This window comes from Hylobates moloch, unplaced genomic scaffold (assembly GCF_009828535.3).
Source record: "Hylobates moloch isolate HMO894 unplaced genomic scaffold, HMol_V3 SCAFFOLD_1, whole genome shotgun sequence".
Classification (NCBI taxonomy): Eukaryota; Metazoa; Chordata; class Mammalia; order Primates; family Hylobatidae; genus Hylobates; species Hylobates moloch.
This window is the reverse complement of record NW_026652276.1, coordinates 229,865,407-229,874,986: the sequence shown is the minus strand read 5'-3', so window position 1 is coordinate 229,874,986 and position 9,580 is coordinate 229,865,407. Positions and strand designations below refer to the sequence as shown.

Below are 9,580 nucleotides of genomic sequence, written 5' to 3'. Positions count from 1 at the left end.
TCTTTCTTTTTTTTTTTTTCTTTCTTTTTTTTGAGGCGGGTCTCACTCTGTCTCCAGGCTGGAGTGCAGTGGCGCGATCCCGGCTCACTGCAACCTCTTCCTCCTGGGGTTCAAGCAACTCTTCTGCCTCAGCCTCCCAAGTAGCTGGGACTACAGGCACCCGCCACCACTCCCAGCTAATTTTTGTATTTTTAGTAGAGATGGAGTTTCACCATGTTGGCCAGGATGGTGTGGATCTCTTGACCTCGTGATCTGCCCGCCTCGGCCTCCCAGAGTGCTGGGATTACTGGCATGAGCCACCGCGCCTGGCCAATTCTCTGGATTTCTAAATATAACTATAATGTCCTAAACTAGGACACAATATGTCACATATTGTCTAATCTTATACTAGACAAGTTTGAACTCTGATAGGATTCCTTTTCCTGTCCTCATTGCATAGTTTTTCTCCTGAATTTAGCAGTATATAGAAGTCTGATTTGTGGGAGGACAACAGCCTTTTCTTCTGGGTGCAGTGTCTCACGCCTGTAGTCCCAGCCCTTTGAGAGGCTGAGGCGGGCAGATCACCTGAGGTCTGGAGTTCAAGACCAGCCTGGTCAACATGGTAAAACCCCATCTCTACTAAAAATACAAAAATTGGCTGGGCATGGTGGCACATGCCTGTAATCCCAGCTACTCGGGAGTCTGAGGCAGGAGAATCACTTGAACCTGAGAGGCGGAGGTTTCAGTGAGCTGAGATTATGCCACTGCACTCCAGCCTGGACGACAGAGTGATACACCGTCTCAAAAAAAAAAAAAAGAATATGTATCTTTCTGTAAGGCTTTTTGTACAATAGCAATGAAGTCAGCTTTGATGAGAATTTATGATTTGTTTATGTTAAAATATGAAACACTTCCCGAATTTGTGTGTCATCCTTGCACAGGAGCCATGCTAATTTTCTCTGTATCATTCCAATTATTTATTTCTTTTTAGTATATTGCTGCCAAAGAGAGCACGTGATGACAATTTAATGTAATTCACCTAAATACTTCTGTAGTTTAAAAAAGGGCACCGTAAAATTATTCAATATTAAAATATCAAGGAACATCAAACTTTTTTTTTTTTTTTGAGACAGAGTCTCGCTCTGTTGCCCAGGCTGGAGTGCAGTGACGCCATCTCAGCTCACTGCAAACTCCGCCTCCCGGGTTCATGCCATTCTCCTGCCTCAGTCTCCCGAGTAGCTGGGACTACAGGCGCCCGCCACCACTCCTGGCTAATTTTTGTTTTTGTGTTTTTAGTAGAGACGGGGTTTCACCGTATTAGCCAGGATGGTCTCGATCTCCTGACCTTGTGATCCGCCCGCCTCAGCCTCCCAAAGTGCTGGGATTACAGGTGTGAGCCACTGCGCCCAGCCTTTGTTTTGTTTTTTAAGATGGAGTCTTCAGGCATCGTGGTGCGTTCTTGTAGTCCCAGCTACTCGGGAGGCTGACGTGGAAGGATTGCTTGAGCCCAGGAGGCAGAGGTTGCAGTGAGCTGAGATCGCGCCACTGCACTCTAGCCTGGGACAGAGCGAGACTCCGTCTCAAAAAAAAAAAAAAAAAAAAAACCAGCTGTCATCCAGGCTGAGGCTGGTGTGCTGTGGTGCAATCATATAGCTAACTGCATCCCATCCTCAAACTCCTGGGCTCGGCTGGGCACAGTGGCTCACGTCTGTAATCCCAGCGCTTTGGGAGGCTGAGGAAGGCGGATCACTTGAGGTCAGGAGTTCAAGACTAGCTTGGCGAACATGGTAAAACCCCATCTATACTAAAAATACAAAAACTTAGCCGGGCATGGTGGCAGGCGCCTGTAATCCCAGCTACTTGGGAGGCTGAGGCAGAAGAATTGCTCGAACCCAGGAGGCAGAGCTTGCAGTGAGCTGAGATTGTGCCACATCACTCCAGCCTGGGCGACAGCGTGAGACTCCGTCTCAAAAAACAAAAAACAACTCAAAACAAAAAAACCCTCCTGGGCTCAAGGGATCTGCTCGTCTTAGGCCACAGATGTGTGCCACCATGCAAGGCTAATTTTTAAAAGTTTTTTTGCAGAGACAGAGTTCATGTAGGGTGGAGGGTGGGGTTGATGTTGCTTTGTCGCTCAGCCTGGTCTCAAACTCCTGGCCTCAAGTGATCCTCCCACATAGGCCTCCCATCAGCTTTTCCTCATCACCCAGTGACCCCAAGACGTGCCTTCACTGAAAATGACTGTACCCTCAAATGGGTTTTATTTCCTATCAGTAGATAGATAGTTCCATTGGATATGTCACCGTACTTATGAGATTAAGTGCATGGGTCTGATCTCTCAGCTGGACTGATGTAGTGTGCCAAGTCTATAGCTACAGATCTGGTTTCTTTATATTGAATTCTTTTTTTTTTCTTTTTTTTGAGACAGAGTCTCACTCTGTCACCTAGGCTGGAGTGCAGTGGTGCGATCTCTGCTCACTACAGTCTCTGCCTCCTGGGTCCAAGTGATTCTCCTGCCTCTGCCTGTGGAGTAGCTGGGATTATAGGAGCCCACCACTGTGCCTGGCTAATTTTTGTATTTTTATTTATTATTATTTTTTTGAGATGGAGTCTCGCTTTGTCACCCAGGCTGGAGTGCAGTGGTGCAATCTCGGCTCACTGCAACCTCCACCTCCTGTGTTCAAGCAATTCTCTGCCTCAGCCTCCAGAGTTGCTGGGATTACAGGCGCCCACCACCACGTCCAGCTACTTTTTTGTATTTTTAGTAGAGACGGGGGTTCACCATCTTGGTCAGTCTGGTCTTGAACTCCTGATCTTGTGATCCACTCGCCTCGGCCTCCCAAAGTGCTGGGATTACAGGCATGAGCCACCGCGCCCAGCCAATTTTTGTATTTTTAGTAGAGATGGGGTTTCGCCATGTTGGCCAGGCTGGTCTCGAACTCCTGACCTCAAGTGATCCATCCGCCTTGGCCTCCCAAAGTATTGGGATTACAGGCGTGAGCCACCGCACCCCGCCTAAATTGAATTCTTTATGGATTATGTCATCTGTGGAATGTCTATTAGATTTGAGCACTAAATTGCAAGATCGTAAAAACAGTTTCTTCCTGGATTTACATCCTGGTTGAGTCCTGCCCTCCCACCCCCTCAAAAAATGTCTTTAATGGACGGTCTTGGTTTTCTACTTTCCTTCAAGAAATGCAGGGTGATGGCACTGTCCCGCTGTCAGGAGTGCCATTCACACCGTATTCTCTGTGGCTGTGATCCAGGGCTGGCCATTCACTGAGATTCCAACATGAACGGTGCTTCCTGGAGTTGGGCAACACAGTGGCCCTGTTTCTTCATGACATCTTTATACATTTTCAAGAAAAGTAAATAAGGTGTATGTATTTATAAAGTGTCAGAGTTCACAGAGAGATTAAAAACAAGCATGCTGCAGTCACACAGAAGGTTCCTGTCCCAGCTCTGATGATTAACAGCTGTACGACCCACGACAAGATAATCAGGCCTGCCAACTCTCAGTCTGATTTCTGTAAAATGAAGGCAGAGGGAATACTCAGGTTATAGGATTACTGTGGGGTTTCAATAGAAAAAAATTTAGGTTTAAATGCTTACCACAGCGCCTGTCAAATCATGTTCTGGGGTCACTAATTTCCCAATATAATAAATTTCACAAGGGAAATGACAGTAACTGATGGTCACCACTATGTCCCTGGGCCTAACTCCACCCCTATCCCCACAGTTGGTATCCAATCAACATTTATCTTAGTGTGCTTCTCCCTACATTCTTTATCAAGAACATATGTGGCTCTGATACTATCAAAATGCCAACTAACTGTACACAACCAGTTACCAGGTTCAAATGGTTCAAATCTAGCTTTGCCAGTGCCTAAGTCTTCCTTTCCTTGAAGATGCGTGTGCTCTCATATGGGTTTCCTTTCTGTCCTGTCAGTGACAGCTTAACTCCGCTAGATACTCGCCACAGTAATGAGGATAAAGTGCACCTCTCATCTCTGAGTAAGTGTTACCTTTAAAAGGATTTTTTTCTATTTTTCTTTAAAATGGGTTTTCTGTCTTAAAAAAAATCATGTTTTGTCCCTATTTTTCCATTATATATAATTACTTATTTATTTATTTTGAGATGGAGTTTCACTCTTATTGCCCAGGCTGGAGTCCAGTGGTGCAATCTCAGCTCACTGCAACCTCTGCCTCCTGGGTTCAAGCGACTCTTCTGCCTCAGCCTCCTAAGTAGCTGGGATTACAGGTGCCCACCACCACTCCTGGCTAATTTTTTTTTTTTTTTTTGTATTTTTAGTAGAGACGGAATTTCGCCATGTTGGCCAGGCTGGTCTCGAACTCCTGACCTCAGGTGATCCACCTGCTTCAGCCTCCCAAATTGCTGGGATTACAGGCATGAGTCACTGTGCCTGACCTATATATAATTATTTAAAAATACTCACAAAGTAGGCTGGGTGCAGTGGCTCATGCCTGTAATCCCTGCACTTTGGGAGGCTGAGGCAGGAGGATCACTTTAGCCCAGGAGTTCCAGACCAGCCTAGGCCACATAGCAAGATCTTATCTCTATTCTCTAAATAAAATGCCTATAAAGTAGAAAAATACTTTTAATATAATGAAAGTGGGAATTAAAAAAACAAAACACCCAGCACCAAAGACTGTATACATAGTATTTCAATTTTGTGAAAGAAAATTGTCTCAGCACATTGCCCATGGGGTAGCCCTGCTGAACAGGCACAGTCAAAAAAATAATAATTAATAAAAAAGAAAACTGTGGGTTGGGCCTGGTGGCTCATGCCTATAATCTCAGCACTCGGAGGCCGAGGGGAGTGGATCACTTGAGTCCAGGAGTTCAAGACCAGCCTCGGCAACATGGCAAAACCCCGTCTCTACAAAAAAACCCACAAAAATTAGCCGGACGTGGTAGTGCGCACCTGTGGTCCCAGCTACTCGGGAGGCTGAGGTGGGAGGATCACTTGAGCCTGGGAGGCAGAGGTTGCAGTGAGCTGACATGGCGCCACTGCACTCCAGCCTGGGAGACAGAGCCGGACCCTGTCTCAAAAAATTATGTGTGTGAATGTGTGTATTGTGTATGCATGCTGATAAGAATAAAAAAAAAAGACCAGAAGAAGAGAAAGCATGACATTCACAGTAGTAATCTTTGGGTAGTGGGACTATAGATTTTTTTTCTTCTTATGTCTTTTTCTTCTTTTTTTTTATTTTTTATTTTTTTATTTTCTGAGACGGACTCTCGCTCTGTCGCCCAGGCTGGAGTGCAGTGGCGATCTTGGCTCATTGCAAGCTCCGCCTCCCGAATTCACGCCATTCTCCTGCCTCAGCCTCCCGAGTAGCTGGGACTACAGGCGCCAGCCACCATGCCTGGCTAATTTTTTGTATTTTTAGTAGAGATGGGGTTTCACCGTGTTGGCCAGGATGGTCTCGATCTCCTGACCTCATGATCCGCCCACCTCGGCCTCCCAAAGTGCTGGGATTACAGGCGTGAGCCACTGCGCCTGGCCTAGGCTACCTACTTTTTTTTACCCCCCACTATAACCACCATCTGTCATCAAGATTACTGTGAGAACAGGCCAGGCGCAGTGGCTCATGCCTCTAATCCCAGCACTTTGGGAGTCCGAGGCAGGTGGATCACCTGAGGTCAGGAGTTCAAGACCAGCCTGGCCAACACGGTGAAACCCCGTCTCTACTAAAAATATAAAAAAATTAGCCGAGTGTGGTGGTGGGCACCTGTAATCCCAGCTACTCGGGAGGCTAGGGTAGGAGAATTGCTTGAACCCAGGAAACAGAGGTTGCAATGAGCCAACACGGTGTCACTGCACTCCAGCCTAGATAACAGAGTGAGACTCTGTCTCAAAAAAAAAAGATTAGTGTGAGACCACCTTCTATTTGGTCTTTCTGACTCTAGTCACATCCGCTCCCACACGGCCCCCAGAGTGATTGTTATAAAACGCAAATATTATCATGCCACACTCACCTGCTTCACTGATACTTTACTGCCCTCAAGCTAAAGCCATTTATCGCCTGGCTCCTTCTTTCTCTATCTTTATTATCCCGTGCTGCACCTCCTTTCACTATATGTCAGCTTGCCAAATAACCTGCTTTTCTTCAAATTCTCCTCATTCTAATTCTTTACACAGACTCCCCTATAGCCACCATCTCCACCCACCTAATTTGAGGTCTGAAGCAGTAATTAGGAATAATTTTATAACACAAAATGCCCATATTAAAGGAGGAGAAAGATCACGAATCAATGATGTCAGCTTTCACTTTAAGAAACTACAAAGAAAAGGCCGGGCGCGGTGGCTCACGCTTGTAATCCCAGCACTTTGGGGGCTGAGGCGGGCGGATCACGAGGTCAGGAGATCGAGACCACGGTGAAACCCTGTCTCTACTAAAAATACAAAAAATTAGCCGGGCGTGGTGGCGGGCGCCTGTAGTCCCAGCTACTCGGAGAGGCTGAGGCAGGAGAATGGCATGAACCCGGGAGGTGGAGCTTGCAGTGAGCCGAGATGGCGCCACTGCACTCCAGCCTGGGCGACAGAGCGAGACTCTGTCTAAAAAAAAAAAAAAAAAAGAAACTACAAGAAAAGAGTAAATATGACCTAAAGTAAGCAGAAGAAAGATAATATAAATTAAAATTGAAACCAATGAAATAGAAAATAGAAAACAATAAGGAAAATCAGTGAAGCCAAAAGAAGATCAATATAATTTATAAACCATTAGCTGACTCACCATTAAAAAAGAGAGAAGACAAAAATTATCGGTATCAGTAATGAGAGGTGACCTCACTACAGACTCTAAAGTGATTTAAAACATGAGAAAAGAATATTCTCTTAGCACATTCTTGCTGCTATAACAAAATAGACTGGGTTATTTACAAAGAACAGAAATTTATTTCTTACAGTTCTCGAGACTGGGAAGCCCAAGTGCTGGCATTCAGTGTCTGGTGAGGTCTTTCTTGTCATTAATACATCTCCACATGGTAGAAGGCGGAACATGGAAGGGCATGGGAGATGAACACTATGTGCTCACATGGTTGATGAGAATGAACCCATTCCCTCAAGCCCTTTAGAAGGGCCCCAGTTGCATCCATAACGCTCTACTCTCATGCCTTTATCACCTCTTAAAAGCCCTATCTCTTATTACTATCACATTGGCAATTAAGTTTCAACATACAAATTTTGGGAGATATATTCAGACCATAGCAAATGTCACCAAAAACTGTATGTCAATAAATTTGACAACTTAGATGAATGGACAAATTCCCACCAACTACTGAAACTCACTGAAGAAGAAATAACCTGAATAGCCCCATATCTGTTAAAGAGATTGAATTTATAGTTAAGATTGATGTTTGATTTTTTTTTTTTGAAATAAGGTCTCGCTTTGTCACCCAGGCTGAATGCAGTGGTGTGATCACTTCTCTAGGGAGTCTGTGCAGAAGCAGAAGAAAATGCATGTTCAAATTGGTCTGTAAACCCAGCATAATAGTGTTAAATCACAGCTCTGGGGATAAGCCAGGGAGAAGTTCATTTACATGAATGAATTTCCAAACTACGGTCTGTTTCTATGATTCTTTTTTTTTTTTTTGAGATGGAGTCTCACTATGTCACCCAGGCTGGAGTGCAGTGGTGCAATCCCAGCTCACTGCAACCTCCGCTTCCAGTGTTCAAGTGATTCTCCTGCCTCCAAGTGATTCTCCTGCCTCCTCAGCCTCCCAGGTGGCTGGGATTACAGGCACGCGCCACCATGCTCAGCTAATTTTGTATTTTTAGTAGAGACAAGATTTCACCATGTTGGCCAGGCGGAACTCGCCACCTCAGGTGATCCGCCTGCCTTGGTCTCCCAAAGTGCTGGGATTACAGGAGTGAGCCACTGTGCCCAGCCTCATACCTATGATTTGACAGACAGCCTCTCTACACTTACAACAACCAATTGTGGAGATCTTGGATATATTCATGAAAGTATCATTTCTCATCTCTCTCCATTCTGACCCTCAACACGGTGCTGTTTGTACCCATAACAAGAGTGAAAAATTTAGGGATAAAGGAGCTTTCCAACTTGATAAACTTCTGTGTTGTTGAATGAACTTCTACAGCTATACCCTAAATGCTTTCAAAAAGAACATTGTTACTTTAATTTCACAAGATATATGTGTGTTTATACACATATACAGACAGCACTTCAAGAGCCTTCTTCCTATCTGTGTATCAACAAAAGGCCAGTGAAATTGTGTTTCTCCCACCACTGGGCAAATGGGGTCCTCATTCCTCTCAATTTAACAGAGTCATAGGAAACAAGTAGAAAGATGAGAACTCTGACTTGTCTTTTTGAAGAACATGGCTATCTTTAAAATGATATTAAGGCTGGGCACGGTGGCTCACACCTGTAATCCCAGCACTTTGGGAGGCCGAGGTGGGTGGATCACTTGAGGTCAGTCAGGAGTTTGAGACCAGCCAGGCCAACGTGGTGAAACCCTGTCTCTATTAAAAATATAAAAATTAGCAGGGAGTGGTGGCGGGCGCCTGTAGTCCCACCTACCCAGGAGGCTGAGACAGTAGAATCACTTGAACCCAGGAGGCGGAGGTTGCAGTGAGCGGAGATGGTGCCACTGCACTCCAGCCTGGGTGACAAGAGCGAGACTCGTCTCAAAAAATAACATGATACTGAACTGTCTGGTAGCCCACATTCATAGCACTCTAATAAATCAGTGTGTACTACAGAGTTAGTTGCATAATGTTCTGCCCTACAAAATTGACCAGGAACCATCAGATTAATAGGCATTCAACAAAAAAATTAAGTATTTTTAATTGCTAAGGTCTGTGAGTTACCCTTTTCTTCTTCCTCACGTAATAATCTGCACACACGAGAAAATACTCCTGAACTTGAGTTTCTATTTTTTTTCTTTTCCCTATTTGCCTTCTAAAACTCCCAGGTGTTAAAAAAAAAAGTCTCAAACTTAATGCACATTACAGGCTTCTTTTCTGACATACAAAAATCGTCATCTTAACCCAATTTTCTTCTCCAAAGTGGTCAAGAGGGAAAACCTCAAGCTTATATTCAGATCTATGTAAACCACTAGATTGCCTATCTGGTATTTCCTTTTGCAGAAAATCACTAAAGGACTAAATAAGACGAGGCAAAAGTTTAGACAAGAATCTGATGGCTTGTTTCTCCGAGATGAAACCTTGGAGAGAGGCTTCCCCAGATTCTAGTCTGGATTCACTTTACTACATGCTCTTCCCTGCTCTCTAGCTCAATACTCCGGAGAGAAATGAAACTTTTATTTGCTCGAGCAGAAAAAGAAATTAAGAAGGCCACGAACATGTAGCGGACTTGGAAGCCCCGTTCCCCCCTCTTTCTAGCAACAGACAGGCTCGTGCTCCTCCGCCCGCGTTGGTCTCCAGCTTCCCAGAGCCCCGGCGGGTTGCGAGGACCGCCCTGCTCGCCGCTGCTCCCCACCGCTCCGGTACCGACACGTGTTCTTACTGCCAAGCTCGGCCTCAGGATGCTGAGCCGAGCCCCGCCCCGCTCCACATTTCCCAGGCTCCGCCTGTCCTGCCCCGCCCCC

The 9,580-nt window shown here is 45.3% G+C and overlaps 1 non-coding gene across 1 annotated transcript; it reads right to left on the bottom strand.

The window, feature by feature from the left end:
- Window positions 1–875: 875 nt before the first annotated feature.
- Window positions 876–987, bottom strand: LOC116809804 (U6 spliceosomal RNA). The gene has a single exon (XR_004369989.1). It is a non-coding gene; the product is annotated as a U6 spliceosomal RNA (small nuclear RNA).
- Between the last annotated feature and the right edge of the window lie 8,593 nt (window positions 988–9,580).